The sequence below is a fragment of the Ranitomeya variabilis genome, chromosome 3, assembly GCF_051348905.1.
Source record: "Ranitomeya variabilis isolate aRanVar5 chromosome 3, aRanVar5.hap1, whole genome shotgun sequence".
NCBI classification, from domain to species: domain Eukaryota; kingdom Metazoa; phylum Chordata; class Amphibia; order Anura; family Dendrobatidae; genus Ranitomeya; species Ranitomeya variabilis.
The window spans coordinates 83,971,229-83,988,525 of NC_135234.1; the positions used below are offsets into that span (position 1 = coordinate 83,971,229).

At 44.0% G+C, this 17,297-nt stretch overlaps 1 protein-coding gene across 7 annotated transcripts in view; it reads left to right on the top strand.

Annotated features, from left to right (window-relative positions):
- The first annotated feature begins 2,732 nt into the window (after positions 1 to 2,732).
- The window catches only part of MYO18A (myosin XVIIIA), a 383,975-nt gene continuing 369,410 nt past the window's right edge, over positions 2,733 to 17,297 (top strand). For 5 of the 7 annotated variants that reach the window (XM_077294310.1, XM_077294311.1, XM_077294314.1 and 2 more), the window contains exon 1: positions 2,734 to 2,866. The gene's annotated coding sequence lies outside the window, so the exon portion shown is untranslated. Of the gene's footprint in view, positions 2,867 to 17,297 lie in introns of all 7 variants that reach the window. The other 2 variants (XM_077294308.1, XM_077294307.1) reach the window with 1 other exon arrangement.

Below are 17,297 nucleotides of genomic sequence, written 5' to 3' on the forward strand. Positions count from 1 at the left end.
TCAAGAAAAGACGAGGTTCATGCCAGTACAATGCGATTTTCTCACCTAGCATCCGTATGACATGCATTTTTAACATCATCTTCTACATACTGTAATTCCCTATGTAGTTTAATGCTAATTTACAAACTCATAAAGCAATCTTACATACAGAGATAGATAGATAGATAGATGATAGATAGATATCCTGTAGACATATACGGTAATTTCACAAGCCCCCTACATATAATAAACTTTCACCCTTTGAGGCACTCATGGGTGTTTAGACTTATTTAACCTATTAAATAAATAAATAAATAGTAATACAAAAAATGATGTTGGGTCTGTAATATTTTCATAACCAGCCAAGATAAAGCAGACAGATGCGGTCTTATATTATCAGGCTGTGAAGGTCCCAGGTTATTGGGCCCTTCCCAGCCCAAGAATACAAGCCCGCAGAGCTGCAGAACGCTATTAACCTGCAGATTAACCCCATATCTGTAGGTTAATAGCATTTTTTGCATGTCAGATTTCCTTTAAGCTGGGCTTGTGGACCGCCTCTTTCAGCAAGGTGCAGGTGAAGATTCTATTTAAAATGCATGAAAAGATGCAAAATGTTTTTATGCTTTTTTTCATTTTTTTGGGGGGGTTTCTTTTATTTTTTACATTATTTTGTAATTCACAAATTATTTTTCAGGAGTTATTTTTAAGTTATGTCCAGGAATTTCATGCAAAAACTTTTGCTATGGAGTCCGTGATTTCTAAGTACATCATTGTGTGTAGGTAACCTAAGACTGGATTCACTCCTAGTTTTGATAAAATTTATTTAGCCAAAGCTACAAGGGGATCCAAAAGAATAAATAAGCATAAACACAATCCTGAAAAGGTCCCTTTGTATCCGCTATTGTGTATGTAAATCCAGCCTAAATGTAAGCCCACATCAAGAAAAAGTTCCAATAGTTTAATAATGAAAACATTTGTTTTCCTTGATATTTTACCAACATTAGATTTCAAGTCATGGTCTCAGAGAAGAATTCTGCATTTGGAAGTCAAATTGAAAAATTACAATTATATGAATTCCCTATATTATTTTGGAAAATTAAATTTTGAAAAGACATATAAAATTGAGCAGGAACCAAGCAAGTCTATTGGTACGCTCACATTTAACAGATTTGCTGCAGATATTTTCTACTGCCAAGTTGCGGTGACAGATCCACACCAAAATGTGCAGATTTTCATCCATTTGTGGACTTTTTTTGTCCCAGAACCCTCTTGCTGCTCCAGTGGTGACGCTTGTCTGGTCCACGCCCAGTCTCTGCATCCTGGCCTGAAGGAATGTCATTGTTACGTGGCGTGGGGTGATAGCTGTGGGCGAGGTACTCGTCTTTCACGCCACGGCACGCTACATGAAGATGTGTGTCCTGGCTGAGTGTGTGGACTTTGTCCATGGGGTTGCTATGCCCTTGTAGGCCGCATTATACCCATAGCTTCGGTTGGCCAGGACCAGATGTTGAGAGGTTCAATGAGGGAGACCATCAAACGATCGTAAACAGTCTTTTAGTAAACATTAACTTTGTGGGAACTATATACAATAGATAGCGGGTGCATAACTATCGAATGCTTCCTTTACAACGTGGAGCATCTTCACACACGTTCTCTCTACTTCTTCCAGGCTTACTTGTTTCTGTCTCCAAGATCCTCTGTCTTCACCACAACCCAGCACAGTACTACAGTCCGGTAAGTGTCCTATACTTCAACCCTTGGTCCCATGTCTTTTTCCCTTAGGAAAGTTAGTTTCCCACTATGGCGTTTACTTAACTTCTCAGGTTGCTGACGCCTTGGAACTCCCACCTGGGACACTCTCTTCGCCTCACGTTCCCTGTTCAGTCCTGGCACGTTACCTCTCTGAGTTGTAAACTCGGGGCCGTACTGTTAGGCGTCCTGTCCCAGGACCTGTCTCCGGTGCATCACCCTGTCCTTCAGTCTCTTACCTTCTTCTCATCCTCTCCTCCGGATCTCGCTATCCACTGTCTTGGTCTCCATTCACATCAGGGACACCCACGTCATGCGGCTTTGCTGACTAGTCCGATCATAAGTCTTCTTGTACACACTGGGCCCTATCTGACTTCCTCACAGGAAACTGTCTCTGTCCATGCACTTTAGCCCCCCCCCCAATCTGGGCTAGTCCCAATTGTTAACCCTAACTCTCTCTACTGTACATACCCAAGACTTCTGTTTGCATTCTTTTAAGGGGGCACTTTGGTGGCAGTAATACTGAGTTATAGGGTGCACTTTTTTTGCCTGGCTCTTAGCACTGGCTGCCCACAGCACGGCCCTGACTCTTTGTGTGGCCGCTGACCAGGAGCGCAGCTGCCGCCTCACAGGGGAGCCACGGTTGGTGTCTCATTGGGGGACACCAGTATCAGGGGCGGACATATCATTGGAGCAAGGGGCCCAAGAGGTAAGGGGGCATTTTCACCTCTAATACAGGTGTAATGGTGCAGTATGGTGAGCTACTGGGCTGTGAAAGGCCCATACAGTGTTCTTGCACCTAGGGCTCTTCTGTCTGTGTCCAATATAGTTGCACTATTTCATCTGTAAAATATGTATATGCCAAAATCATTGTCAGTTTATTTTATTTTTTTAGATTTTCTGGTCTTGTAATTACAGGTCCTGAGCATTACACCCAGCACTCAGCTATCCCCACATTCCAGCATCTTCCTGCTGGGACAGGAAGAGTTAACACAACCCGGCTTGGTCATGTGACACAATGACATCCATGGGGAGGCGGGGCTGCAGTCCTCCATTATTTCTATCCAGCAAAAGAGAAAATCCATAGAGGGAGGATCGGGCAGAGCTGTGGATGCCGGACGGTGCGCGCTCCCCGGCGGTATGTACGTGATGGCTGGTCGGTAACAGGCGGGCATTCCCTGGGGCGGAGTGCACTGCGGTGCTGCACCGACCGGCTCAGTGATGCTGCAGCGACCCGTGGTGCTGTACGGAGCTGTGCACACATGTCCTGCTCTGCAGGCTGGAGCGGTGCGGTACTGCCGGCCCACTGTCTGCCAGATACCTGAGCTGTCACCTTCCTCCGCCCTGACCCCGGTGTCAGGAGGAATGGTGGTATGTGGGCAGTGTTATACCGGGGCCGGGGCTGCTCCTAATAAAGAAAGCAGCACTATATACCATAGATACAGAAAAGTGGGTGCGAGCCCTGGATCACTGACTCCTGTCCTTACAGATAGATGTCACTTCTCCAGACAGCTTTCAGTGAATTAATAGTGGGTTTTTAATCACTGCTCCATTGTTACACTTGATGAAGAATTGAGTGTCATTAGGATGAACCCTCCTGAGCCGGCTGTAGGGGCACTTAGTTATTAGAAAGTTTACTAAATATCTGAGATCTGATGTCTTATTCTCAAGAAATCCATGTATTTAATATGTAAATGAGCTGTGAAGATCCCTGGGTGAGACATGGCTCTCCCTGAGGCCATAGATCGATCTTGAGGATCGCAGATATCATGGTACCTACGTGCCCATATAGACGGCCCAGGGGGGCTGGTCCTGCTGACAGATGCCCTTTACAAACTCACTTTTTCACTTATGTATCTCACCTGTCGCTTGCAGTGGAGCTCATGGATCCCAATGCAGAATCTCCACATTTCCCCCCAATTACAGATCTTTAATAGTATTGGTGTTATCATATGGGCCAAAGGGACCTATTGAGCCCTCTGCACCCCCATTATTGACCTGTCCCCGGTCACATGCTATTTATATATGTACACCGAGGGACGCTCACTATGGCTGCTAGTAGTGCTGGATGTGCCTAATCCTGCAACATGGCAGTTTCCATTTAAAGGGGTTGTCCACTCTTTATATATTGATGAGCCTTACTTAGCTGTTTTCTTATTAGCCGCGGGCCTGCGGCTCTTCAATAAGGGCTGATCTGCGGTGGCCGGAGGTGATAACAGCTACTTACACTGTAAACATCCCGCTGATGTCCGAGCTGGTAACAGTGACTGGCGTCGGACCCCCATAGATTGATAGTTATGACCTGTCCTAGTGAGACGTCATTAGTAGAAAAGTAAAGGACAATCCCTTTAAGGTTGTATTTACACGTGTCAGGATTTTAGTACAGATTCTGCAAAACGATCCACTTCAAATCCGAAAAAAAGACCAACATGGCTTTCCACTTACCTGTTTACATGTCACGGAAAAAATCCTGGTGGCCCGGTGGCATGCTACTTATCTCCGCTGTATGGCAACCAGTGGATTATCGCAGTTGAATGACAGCGGCGCTCATTCACATTCATGCTGAGCACTGCACTGGGGTTTCCATGTTAGGCTACGTTCACATTTGCGTTGTGCGCCGCAGCGTCGGCGCCGCAGCGCACAACGCAAACAAAAACGCAGCAAAACGCATGCACAACGCTGCGTTTTGCGCCGCATGCGTCCTTTTTTTCATTGATTTTGGACGCAGCAAAAATGCAACTTGCTGCGTCCTCTGCGCCCGGACGCGGGCGCCGCAGAGACGCATGCGGCGCAAAACGCAAGTGCGACGCATGTCCATGCGCCCCCATGTTAAGTATAGGGGCGCATGACGCATGCGGTGACGCTGCGGCGCCGACCGCAAATGTGAACGTAGACTAAACCCCCAAAAAGCATAATTCAGACGGAAGCCCCAGTGGAACCGTTTGATATAATCCGGCAGACGGTCTCCGTTCCAGTGGGGTCTGTCTTTTTAGACAGGCACAATAGCGTGGTTCACCACTTAAGAATGTGCACAATGTTCTAAAATTTAAAAACGGTGAAAAATCCTTAAACTGACTATAAACACACACAAAAAACTAGTGTAGATAAGTTCTTTATGTATGACGAGAGCATGAAAGCTTTGAGCACCAGGAGCCATGTTGTCCTCATCATTTTTCAGTTTGTTATACCAGGGCTTGTTGGTTGCGATATGGCCACTCTTCCTCAGTTTTGTGTGGCCTGCTGTACATTAACCCTGTGTGTGTCAGTGCTAGAGCAGCATGGCGGAGCGGCCAATCTGCGCTAAGCTGGTAATGTAGTAATGCTAAGTGAGCGATTAGATGGTGTAATGATCTTACCTGATGGACCTGGTGACGGAGATGATGGATCCTTCTGCTGTGACTTGTTCTCCGTCAGAAGATTTCTATGTTAATTTCTCTTGTTTTCCAGATGTTTAGAATGTTTTCACAGTCCGTAGATTGGCGTAATTCTTGGCTTGTCCCTTTAGTAACCATGGTAGTATACCTAATAAATATACCATCCATTACCCCATACAGCGGTAATCCCAACGATCTGCTGTTCTCTGAATTACAGCCTCCACATTCATTTGTTTCAGAGAATGAGATTAAGAAGGAATATTTTGGGTCAAAACCCTCCAATCGAACATTCATATTTATGCCACCAATATCCCATCATCTAACCCAGCACTGATATATAATTGTTGGACATTAATGTAAATTGGTTGACCAAAGAGAAAAAGAACGATGCAAAGTGACCAAAGGATAGAATGTGACCATACATGTGTTTCCAATGGGGAGAGAGGCGTAAGACGCTACCAGACATCTCTGGCAGTGACTTCTTCTCTTCAGAGGATATGCTGTGAATGTTGTCAGATGCAGGTACCACCTCTGGGAACTTGTACATATGTCCAGAATGGGGTCCTCCTATTGCCACACAAGTGCGGCTTTCTTCATTCACCTCTATTGAAACTTCCAAAAAACAGCAGAGCCCCCTCTCCAGGCACAGAGGTCACAGCACAGGTCAGAACGAGGAAGCGTTGGGGCTCCCGTTTTGGTGATGGGTGTTTGCATATTTATAGCACATTCTCATTTAGAACAGTCAAATGACTGTGATGAGACAAGTCCTATAAAGGAGTTTTCCACTGTTAGGAAAGTGGACCCCAAACCGACCAGATAGTAGTGAAACCCGAAATCTAGTACTCACCCTCCCATGGTTTAGCACCATCTCTATGCTGCTGCTTCTCTCTGTACTTTGGTCGTGATGTCACCATTATAGCGCTCATTACCGCTGCAGACAATCATTGATCCTGGTAGCTCTGCTGTCGTTAACCGTCAGAGCTGCTGAGCTCAGCGATTGGCTGCAGCAGTGATTCATGTTCTAGTTGTGTTGTCACCTCAGCCAAAACAGACAGCGGAGCATCGGCGGAGAGCTGGTGCTAGACCGATATAGAGTACGATCTCCATTTCCTTTTTTTTTAACTACTGTCTGACTGGTGTCCATGTTTCCAAAGTGGGAAACCCCATAAAGTAATCTCAGTGGTGCGTAGTGTAAATCATCCTGTAACCTTACTCTAAGCGTACGTTCAGACCCGGCTGGTTTGCACCAGGCATGATGGGTTCAGCGCAAGAAGTCTGCGAATCTCGCCTCAGATTTACCCCCTTTAATGTATATTCGTGAATTGTATATCGTGTGTGAAATTGCCACAGATTTGGGTATAGATCTGAGGCGGAAATATTGCTCAATGACTGGATTTACCATAAAGTTTAATTTTTATTTTTTTTGTTCCATTTTTGTACATTTTTACCAATGTTTTTGTCTAAACTATAACCAAACCTGTTGGACAACTGACTCTTGTTACTTCCGGCTTCTAAATGTGAGATTCCTCCCTTGTTCTGACCTCTTGTACAGGATAAGAGGTCGTATGAACATCTAAAGGGCTGATCCTGTGTAGTCAGAGAGTACAGGGGCACACAGGGAGCAGGGTGGAGGTCACAGGCGCCTGCTTCATTAGGGCCCATGCTGTTTTCATTTTGGAGGGGGCATTGTGGCGGTTTCTGTAAGGTTATGAACAACTCGGTGACTTTTAATATGTTGTATAACTAAGGTATTTTTTTACACTAGACCAAGGTGGCATTAAATGACCTCCAATCGGCTACATGTAAACCGATCAATGGTAATTTAATAGCCTGTTTACACAGGCCAACCGAATTATTGGTAATACTATCCTTCTGTGTGCATAGGCTGCCATTTCTTCTTGGCAGCACATCTCCTGTTTACACAGGACAACATGCTGCCGAGAGTAATGAAATGGAACCTGTAACGTTGTATGTGTTCTCTATGGCAGACTCTCCTGGCAGTGACTTACCTTGGCATTGAAACGCTGCGGAGTTTCAGAAAAAGACATACTTGAAAATCTGTCAGTGACTGAGCCATCCTGGAGTGGAGACTAGTCAGAAAGGCGGGTTTCTGGCGGCTTCTTCCTGCGCTCCTTCCTGGAGTGATAGATCTCTCCCTATATGCACACTCAGGGAGAGACCTATCCATCCAGGGCAGCTGGCGGGGGCCCTGCCTGTCTCCAGCATGGTTCTGTCCCTAGCGGCTTTTAAAGCATGTTCCTTTTTAAAAAAAAAAATAAAAATGTTGTGCCTTTTTTGTTTCTACCCAAAAAATCCACAAGTGTGGTGTTACATCTGCACCCAAAATACATAAAAGCAAAACAAAAAAAACACCCAATAATTAGAGCAGATTGCTTATGTGAATTTGATGCAGACACCTGCAAAAAAGCTGCATTTTTGCACACGGTATTTGACTAATTAAAGTAAGGTTCTGAAATGTCCAGCAAGACGTCACATTTGAGAAACGTAGGAGAATACAACAGCCTCTATAAGCACCAAGATGTCTACACACATTGAATATATGAAATTTGAACTGCATTACTGTTTATATAGAATATACTTGTAAAGATGAAGGTACCTGGCTCATAAATTGGCTAATTCATGAGAGCACATCAACCACGGCAAGGTGACCTTTCTTTGATCTGACCCTAAACCTAATATTTATTAAACATGCTTATCCCAGACTATAAACCTACAACAGTCACCTTGCAGTGGTTGATGGGCACACATTTATTGGCCAATTTATGCTTTAAGAATGTTCATTATTCTAAGTGTATTCTATATAGCTGTACTGCAGTTACAGTTTTATATACTCAATGTTTGCAGACATCTTGGCACTTAGAGGCCACTGTATTCTCTTGTTTGTATGTTATGCAGTCTTCGCAGCCTGTACCTGTTCACACTTGCTTTATTGTGTTTGGAGTTTCACATTTATATTAAAGCTGGTACAACTTTGATCAATTTAGCGGTTGTGTCTGGGGTAATAATTCTTTTAGTTGTTCAGTAGTCAAGATCTTGGCGAGTCTGCGCAATATTCTGTCTTTCCTGATCCGTACAGCTGATCCCAGACTGCGCACCATTGGTTTCTCAAAGATTTCTATGGCCTTTTTCACTTTAATGTACCCACTGAACTCTATGAGAAGCCAAACTGCTTCAGCAGAAGAGGACGCTGCGTCCGAGAACAGCAGATTAGCGTATATTCATATGAATAGGCACCGTTTAAGATGAAGGGAAACCCCCTTAATAAATCTTCCCCCAATATTCTTGGAGCGCCATTGTCTGGCAGCTCTGTAGTGATGAGTTTTACTAGGAAAAAGTAATCCGCCATAATAAGTCAGTCAGGTCGTGGTGATGACACACGTTGCTGTAATTCCATGAGGATGTTGCAGGGCTGTGTCATGCGATGACTCGGTCTGTCCTCTCTTTCCCCATAATTTAGTAGGATGGCTTGCTGCCGCTCCGCTTGTTGCTGCTTGTCTAGGTGGCTCTACCCCGTCCACTTTCTGTCTGTGTGTCTGCACTTATGCATCAAGTGCTTCCTGAGATTGAAGCAAATTCTTCTACAAGTTGTTGGAGGTGTGGGAATGTCCCCGTAGACGTGAGATCATCCTCTTCTGTCAGCGAAATTAGCGAGCGATGAAACTTTACATGGCTGTAAGCACTAAGATGTCACGCAATGCATGATTATTAGGGTACTATCTGCTGACACTTTCACCAATCACAAGAATGGGGGCTCAAAGTCCCCTGAGTGACGGGAGCAGTGGTGCGCATATGTAGCCACTGCGCCATTCATTCTCTGAAGAAATGGTGGTTCTCCTCCTATGTACCTCAACATTCAAGTAGTGGCCTCCTGATCTTGAAGTCAATTGGCGTATCTGCAACCGGACCCTGAGAAACCATAGATTCTGCAGATATTGGTGCAATATCTGCAGCTACACAGGGGTCCAAAAGAGATAAGGGGGCACTTCGAGCAGATGTTGTGCATTTTGATGACCTATTGGGCTGCAAAGGACCCATATATCGTTTTTGCACTGTCCTTCTTCTGTCTGTGTCCACCACTGCTCAAGAGGATTGATAAATTTTGATCAAGAAAGATGGCTGTCATTCCAACAAGCATCTGTCTGATGTGCATGACCTTCTTAAACCGACCCTCAACAAAAGCAGAGGTATAGGAAGCGCATGGTAAGGCCGGCGTCACACTGGCGAGTTTTACGGACGTAAGAGCGCAGAAACTACGTCCGTAAAACTCGCATAACATACGGCACAATTATTCTCAATGGGGCTGCTCCTATTAGCCGTATATTACGGTTCAGTATTATACGGCTTTCTACGGCCGTACAAAATCGCAGCATGCTGCGTTTGTCAGCGTACTGCGCAAAAAAATCGCCAATGAAAGTCTATGGGGGCGAGAAAAATACGGATTCCACACGGACCAGCAGTGTGACTTGCGAGAAATACGCAGCGGTGTTAGTGAAAAGTCGGTAATTCAATTGCCGGCTTTTCATTTCTCCTGCACAAACCCGACAGGATATGAGACATGGTTTACATACAGTAAACCATCTCATATCCCCCTTTTTTTTGCATATTCCACACTACTAATGTTAGTAGTGTGTATGTGCAAAATTTCAGCGCTGTAGCTGCTAAAATAAAGGGTTAAATGGCGGAAAAAATTGGCGTGGGCTCCCGCGCAATTTTCTCCGCCAGAGCGGTAAAGCCAGTGACTGAGGGCAGATATTAATAGCCAGGAGAGGGTCCATGGTTATTGGCCCCCCCTGGCTACAAACATCTGCCCCCAGCCACCCCAGAAAAGGCACATCTGGAAGATGCGCCTATTCTGGCACTTGGCCACTCTCTTCCCACTCCCTGTAGCGGTGGGCTATGGGGTAATGAAGGGTTAATGCCACCTTGCTATTGGAAGGTGACATTAAGCCAGATTAATGATGGAGAGGCGTCAATTATGTCACCTATCCATTATTAATCCAATTGTAGGAAAGGGTTAAAAAACACACACACACATGATTGAAAAGGATTTTAATGAAATAAACACAGCGGTTGTTGTAATAATTTATTGTTCTCTCAAATCCATTTGCAGTCCCTCGCTTGGCAACATAATAAACGCACAAGATACATACCTTCTGGTGTACTGTCAGGTCCAACGATGTAATCCATCTGAAGGGGTTAACTAATATTACAAGCAGGAGCCCTGCTATAATGCAGCTGTGCTCCGTGCTTGTAATTCCCCTGCGAATGAATGAAATGTAGGTCATTGACCTACATTTCATTCATTCGCGGTGATGCGCCCCCTGGTGGATGTCCTCATATGACCTGGAGCGTGGGAAAAAGTTCCCAGGCTGCAGTTCATGAGAACATCCACCAGAGGGCGCCTCACCGCGAATGAATGAAATGTAGGTCAATGACCTACATTTCATTCATTCGCAGGGGAATTACAAGCACGGAGCACAGCTGCATTATAGCAGGGCTCCTGCTTGTAATATTAGTTAACCCCTTCAGATGGATTACATCGTTGGACCTGACAGTACACCAGAAGGTATGTATCTTGTGCGTTTATTATGTTGCCAAGCGAGGGACTGCAAATGGATTTGAGAGAACAATAAATTATTACGCTGTGTTTATTTCATTAAAATACTTTTCAATCATGTGTGTGTGTGTTTTTTAACCCTTTCCTACAATTGGATTAATAATGGATAGGTGACATAATTGACGCCTCTCCATCATTAATCTGGCTTAATGTCACCTTCCAAAAGCAAGGTGGCATTAACCCTTCATTACCCCATAGCCCACCGCTACAGGGAGTGGGAAGAGAGTGGCCAAGTGCCAGAATAGGCGCATCTTCCAGATGTGCCTTTTCTGGGGTGGCTGGGGGCAGATGTTTTTAGCCACGGGGGGGCCAATAACCATGGACCCTCTCCTGGCTATTAATATCTGCCCTCAGTCACTGGCTTTACCATTCTGGCGGAGAAAATTGCGCGGGAGCCCACGCCAATTTTTTCCGCCATTTAACCCTTTATTTCAGCAGCTACAGCGCTGAAATTTTGCACATACACACTACTAACATTAGTAGTGTGGAATATGCAAAACAAAAGGGGATATGAGATGGTTTACTGTATGTAAACCATGTCTCATATCCTGTCGGGTTTGTGCAGGAGAAATGAAAAGCCGGCAATTGAATTACCGGCTGTTCACAGATATCGCGCTGAATGAAATCTAAATACAGAATATATATATATGTGTCTCAATGACATATATATATATATATATATATATACTGTATATATGTTTTAATGAACATTTGAGCACATAAATCCATTAGATGTCGGTTTTGCAAGCCTGCGCGAAAATCTCGCAGTACGGATGCCATACGGATTACATACGGAGGATGCCATGCGCAAAATACACTGACACACCCTGACTACGGATCACTATTTTGGGAACATTTCACCGTATTTCGGCCGTATTACGGCCGTAAAATACGGACCGTATTGTCCTACGCCGAGTGTGACGCCGGCCTAAATCAGAGCCACCTTTTCCCTGGCGTTACATTGGTGTGGGTGGACCAGTGCCTATGGTGGTGCTGTAGCCATCATGTGGCAGAAATAAGGTGTGTAGGCCTGGTTACAGTTCCTCAGTGTTGCCGATGCCTCCACAGCAGCCTGTTTGTAGAAGAAGCAAATTGGCCTCTGATGGAGGACTAAGGACCGAATCGAGGGCGTTGGGTCTAGTGATAATACTATAAAATGTAGTCATATTTTGGGGTTGAGGGTTGCTTTAAGCCCAACGCTAGGCAAGAACAGTGTATTAAAATCCTTTAAAACCTCTAATTTTGGTGACCTTGGCCAAAGGATGCAATTTGTATGGGGATGGCCCTATAGTGGTGTTTTTTTTTTTTTGTATTTTTTTTTATTTTGTGGGTGGGGTGTGTGTGTGCAGGTAATATCCTTAGAATACTGACGAGACTTCTCTCCTAGGGGAGCAACAATCTGTCATGTCAAAATAAAGTGCGCAATATATTGCGCAAATACATTCTAAAGTGATTAATCTTTCCATACATCATAAGCTTCTGGACATTGTATACGGTAATTGGTATTTGCGCTAATATGCTATTGCTTTATTGTACTATGAACCCATTTCCCAGGTTGTAGTACCGTAGATTAGGTTGACAGATGCCTATTAGGCTATGTGCCCATGTTCAGGATTTTTAGTGTTTTTTTTCACATTTTTGCGGCGGTTTTCCGCTGCAACAACGGTGAAAAATTGCTTACATTAAGCATCCCGCAATTTTAGTGCCCATGCTATGTTTTTTTTTTTTTTCCGCGAAAAAAAAACGCATCGTGGAAACAAATGCAGCATGTTCATTAATTTTGCGGTTTTGCCGCTATATTATTGCATTGGGAAGCATCGGAAAAAAACGTGAAAAATCTGCACAAAAGTGTGAAAAAACGCTAGCGGATTTCCTGCACAGGGAGTCCGGTTTTGCTCAGGAAAATTCTGCAACGTGGGCAGTACATAGTCTTTGTTTTACTCCCAGTTGTGGCTCTAGGACACTCGTTGATGACTGGATTAATTAGTAGTTTTGTTGCTCTGTCTCTTGTAATGGAGGTGAATGTGAGTTAAGGAAAAAGTAACCCTCAGCAGGGTAGGAAATAACGTGTGGATAGGCCCCCTGAATGATCCCGAGAGTGGCGCTCCGCACCCTGTCTAAATGAAGCAGTAGTGCATGTTCACCACCCATCTGCAGAGCTCAGTTATGGGGGTCTCTGTGTTTGGACCACCAGCAATTAGTAACTTATCACCTATCCCGTAGTCATTTCATAAATGTATCCTACATAAAAAATAAAATTGTCAAAATTACAAGTTGTTTACACTGTCTAGTTCTAATGCTAAGTAACAATGAATATCTGTTGTCAGGGTTGTTCTGCTTTATGACCCACATACCAGATATGATATATGTGACATGTGCAGATCTCGGTGAACCCTGAGCTGCCATTATAGGACTTGGTTCAGTCGGGTTCTTATCTCTGAATACTGAATTGTCGTTAACATAATAATTATAATGTACGTACAATAGTTGGGTAGGACTTTTTTTTTTTTCCCTGGGAAATACATTACCTCGTCAGATGTCTTTGCTATAATACAGTAATTATGGCCTGGTATAAACAGATTGATTTTGGCTATTGACACCAATGACTGATTGTCAGCTGCAACTGTAGAAAGTTACAAAATAAGATATTGATTGTGTGGTTGGCAGCGTGGACTAAAATGACCCCCGGACTGCTTCTGACTGAGGACATCACAGCTGGGTACAGAGACTTTTTTTTTCCAGAAAATTGAGCTATTGTTCAAATAATATTTTTTTTCGTGTGTTAAATAATTTTAAATCTTTTTTTTTTTTCTTAAATATTTTTCTTACATATCATAGTTTGATAGCCGTTTACACACATGAACATCATTTGATGTAAACCATCCCATACATACCATATTGCCCTGTATTTAGCTCCATCAATTTTCCTATCAACTCTGTCCAGCTTCCATGTTGAAGAAAAGTATCCCCGCAAGGCGTTTTACCTGCGGATTCTGCAGAATCCGCGCGGAAAAATCCGCAATGGAATCCACAACGTGTGCACATATCCTTAGATCGGACCCGGGCCTCCAGCTCTCCCCTATTTACTCCCTTGCATCTATCCCTTATCGGGGCGCGTTCGCAGGGGAGAAAACTTTAACTTCACTTCCCCATGATTAGCCACGTATATCATCCAACCACCTGCTGGCCACTCCATTAGAGTCTTTGTTAGATGTTGTTTGTTTTTATAGATGTTTTATAGGGACGTTATTGTAATATTGTGCTGTATTGGCATGGTATTGAGTCACACTTCCAACCATTGCGTATGTTAGAGATTGAGTCACACTTCCAACCATTGCGTATGTTAGAGATTTCCATTCTCCTTGTATAAAATTGTGACTTTTGGCCAGAGATGTATATATTTGGGCCCTGCCTGTCTCCTGAGAGAGCTGTGGTTTGTATAGAAAGTAAGTGAACTCCTTCTATGAGCACGGTGTGTGGAGAGTGAGAAGTCTGAGGAGGACGCTGTCCAAAAATGTTGTGGTTACCAGCAATTATAGAAGATGACATCTGGCTTCTAAACAAAGCCCAAGGAGAGGACCATTGGTTACTCGTTCAGAAACAGATGTGATGATCACTAAGATTTTTTTTCTTTCTCCTGCTACCACTGAAGTTTGGGATGTAGTAATCGTTAGTAATCTAAAACAGACCTGATGCTAATGTTAAAGGGAATCTGTCACCCTTGGACAATTTGAGCTATTACTATGGGTATACAGGGAATGGAATGGTTAAACCAGTCTTACCTGTATGCCTCATATTTGCGGTGTTGATCTTGAGAAATGCAGTTATAATGTTTTTTTATGTTAATCATTTCTTCCAGTCTCCGGGGTGTGACTTGTGATGTGCAGTTGCGGCGCTGTAATCCCGCGCATGCGCCGTCCACTTGCGCGGCTTTGGGAAAACTTATCCGCCCTTCTATGGGCAGTCTTAATCAATCTGTGTTTCACATTTCTTTACATTACACCCACAAACTTTAATGTAGTTTATTGGGATTTTATGTGTTATGATGTTTATTTTAAAATATACTTCTTAGGACCACCTTTCACTGCAATTACTGCTGCAAGTCATTTGGGGTATGTCTCAACCAGCTTTGCATTTCTAGAAGCAGAAATGTATGCCCTTTCTTCTTTGCAAACTAGCTCTAGCTCAGCGAGATTGGATGGAGAATGACTGAAAACATGTTTTCAAGTCTCGCCACAAATTCTCAGTGGGATTTAGGTGTGGACTGTGAGTGGACCGTTTACACACATGAACATCCTTTGATCTAAACCATTCCATTGTAGCTCTAGCAGTATGTTTAGGGTCATTGTCCTGCTGGAAAGTGAACCTATGCCCCAGTCTCAAGTCTTGTACAGCCTCGAATAGGTTTTCCTCCAGTATTGCCCTGTGTTTAGCTCCATCCATCTTCCTATCAACTCTGTACAGCTTCCCTGTTGAAGAAAAGCATCCCCACAGCATGATGCTGCCACCACCATGTGTGATGGTGGGAATGGTGTTTTCAGGGTGACATGTAGTGTTAGCTTTCCGCCACAAATAGCATTTTGCATTTAGCTCAAAAGTTTCTACTTTAGTATCATCTGACCAGAGCACGTCTAGCTCTGTCCCCTACATAGCTTTCGCAAACTGCAAACGGGACTTTTTATGGCTTGATTTAAAAAATGACTTTCTTCTTGCCACTTTTCCATAAAGACCAGATTTGTGGAGTATACGACTAATGGTTGTCCTGGGAACAGATTCTCCCACCTGAGCTGTGGATCTCTGCACCTCCTTCAGAGTGACCATGAACCATCTTAGATGTAGTTAACGATTTAAACCCTTTAAAATGTCTGTAGTTGAAGGACTGGAGGCTGCAAACTAAACCGAATGGATAAACTTTTCATCTGTCATATCGGCTTTTAATGTCTGCCATTCACCACTATATCATTAAGTGCCCCCAAATACTTAGAAAAGTCTACTGACCATCTAATATGTATGGTGGCCTCCCTGGCAGATGTTGGGGTAGAGCAGGATCTCCACTGCTGTCGGATAATTTTGGCAGTGGCTGTCTTGTAAAAAAATAAAATAAATAAATAATAATAAATAGAAAAAAAAAATAAGCTTGACTGAGACGGACTGATGGCTGTCAGACGGACCTATAGAAACATACGGTTCACAATTCTAAGTGAAAGTAATATTCAATATTGTGACAAATCATATATTTTTAATATATTTTTTGGACTATAAGATTCACTCTCTCCCCCCTCAAGTTTAGTAAGAAAATGGGGGTGCATCTTTATAGGCCCAATCTAGCTCACAGGGGGGTCAGTGGTGGAGCAGGGTCACCGCTGCAGGATGCCGGTGACAGCAGGAGAAGGGCGATGCTGCGGGCCCTGGACTTTGGAGTAGGAGAGCGAGGTGGGAGCCGTTGATCTTCCGGCGGTGGGCTTCAGAAACATGTCGGTGGTGCGTGGCAGGAACCAAGTCCCCGCTGTTTACATTGTTCTCCCAGTGATGGGCTTCAGGAAAATGGCCATGATGAGCCGATATCTCAATATGCGCATGCGCTGACCAATGCCAGGAGATCTATGGCTCCTGCCTTGCTTCGCCTGAACATGCATTCCCCCCCCCCCAGCCCAGGACTTGCAGCATCGCCCCACTCCTGCAGCCGCCAACTTCCTTCAGCGGTGACCCCGCTCCTCTGCCCCCACCCCTTAAGATACTTTCGGACTATAATACTGACTCCCATTGTCACATTAAGCATTTTTTTTTTCTATTTTCCTCCTATAAATTTGGGGTGCGTCTTATAGTCTGAAAAATACGGTAAGTAGTTTGGCCAATGCTAGAAAACTACTCCAGTTGCTTGGTCCCATTTATTAATGGCCTACAGAACTTGTGATTGAGTGACTGAAGCTGTACAACTTTGACCACAACATGTAATATCCATGCTTGTTCTTGCTCCTTCTGCTTCTGTCACAGGGCGGTGCTGCACCTTCGTTGCGAAGAACCCGGAGCGGCGATGCAGCAGTTCTTTTTAGTATTCTGGAACTTGTGGTCCAGACAGGGGATTGTGGGTTAATTCCTCACATTGTTATCTTTAATCCCCTTGGGAAGGGACCTTACTGAAACCCCTAGGTCCCTGCTTCCAGTGACCGTTATTAGTTCTTATTAACCTGGTTTACTCCTGTTACTCGGTTCCTGCTCAACGAGTTTGTTTCCTGTTAAGGACCTCAGCTCATGTTTTGAATATTCTACTGCCCGACAACTTTGTTCCTGTCCTGACATATTGGTTTTTACCTGACTTTTTGACCTTCCTTTATTGGTAATCACCTACTTTGTGGACCCAGGTACCCCTACGTAAGTCCAGATTTGTATATAAGGGTGAAGGCCAGGTTTCTGATGGATACCATCAACTCCTATTGTAGTATTATGTAGCCTTTCTATGTCATGTCAATAGTCTGCTTTATGTTGTAGATACATGTGACCTTAATAAATCCAAAGTAACAGTAGTCAAGGCACTGAAGGCGACCTCAGGCTCATAG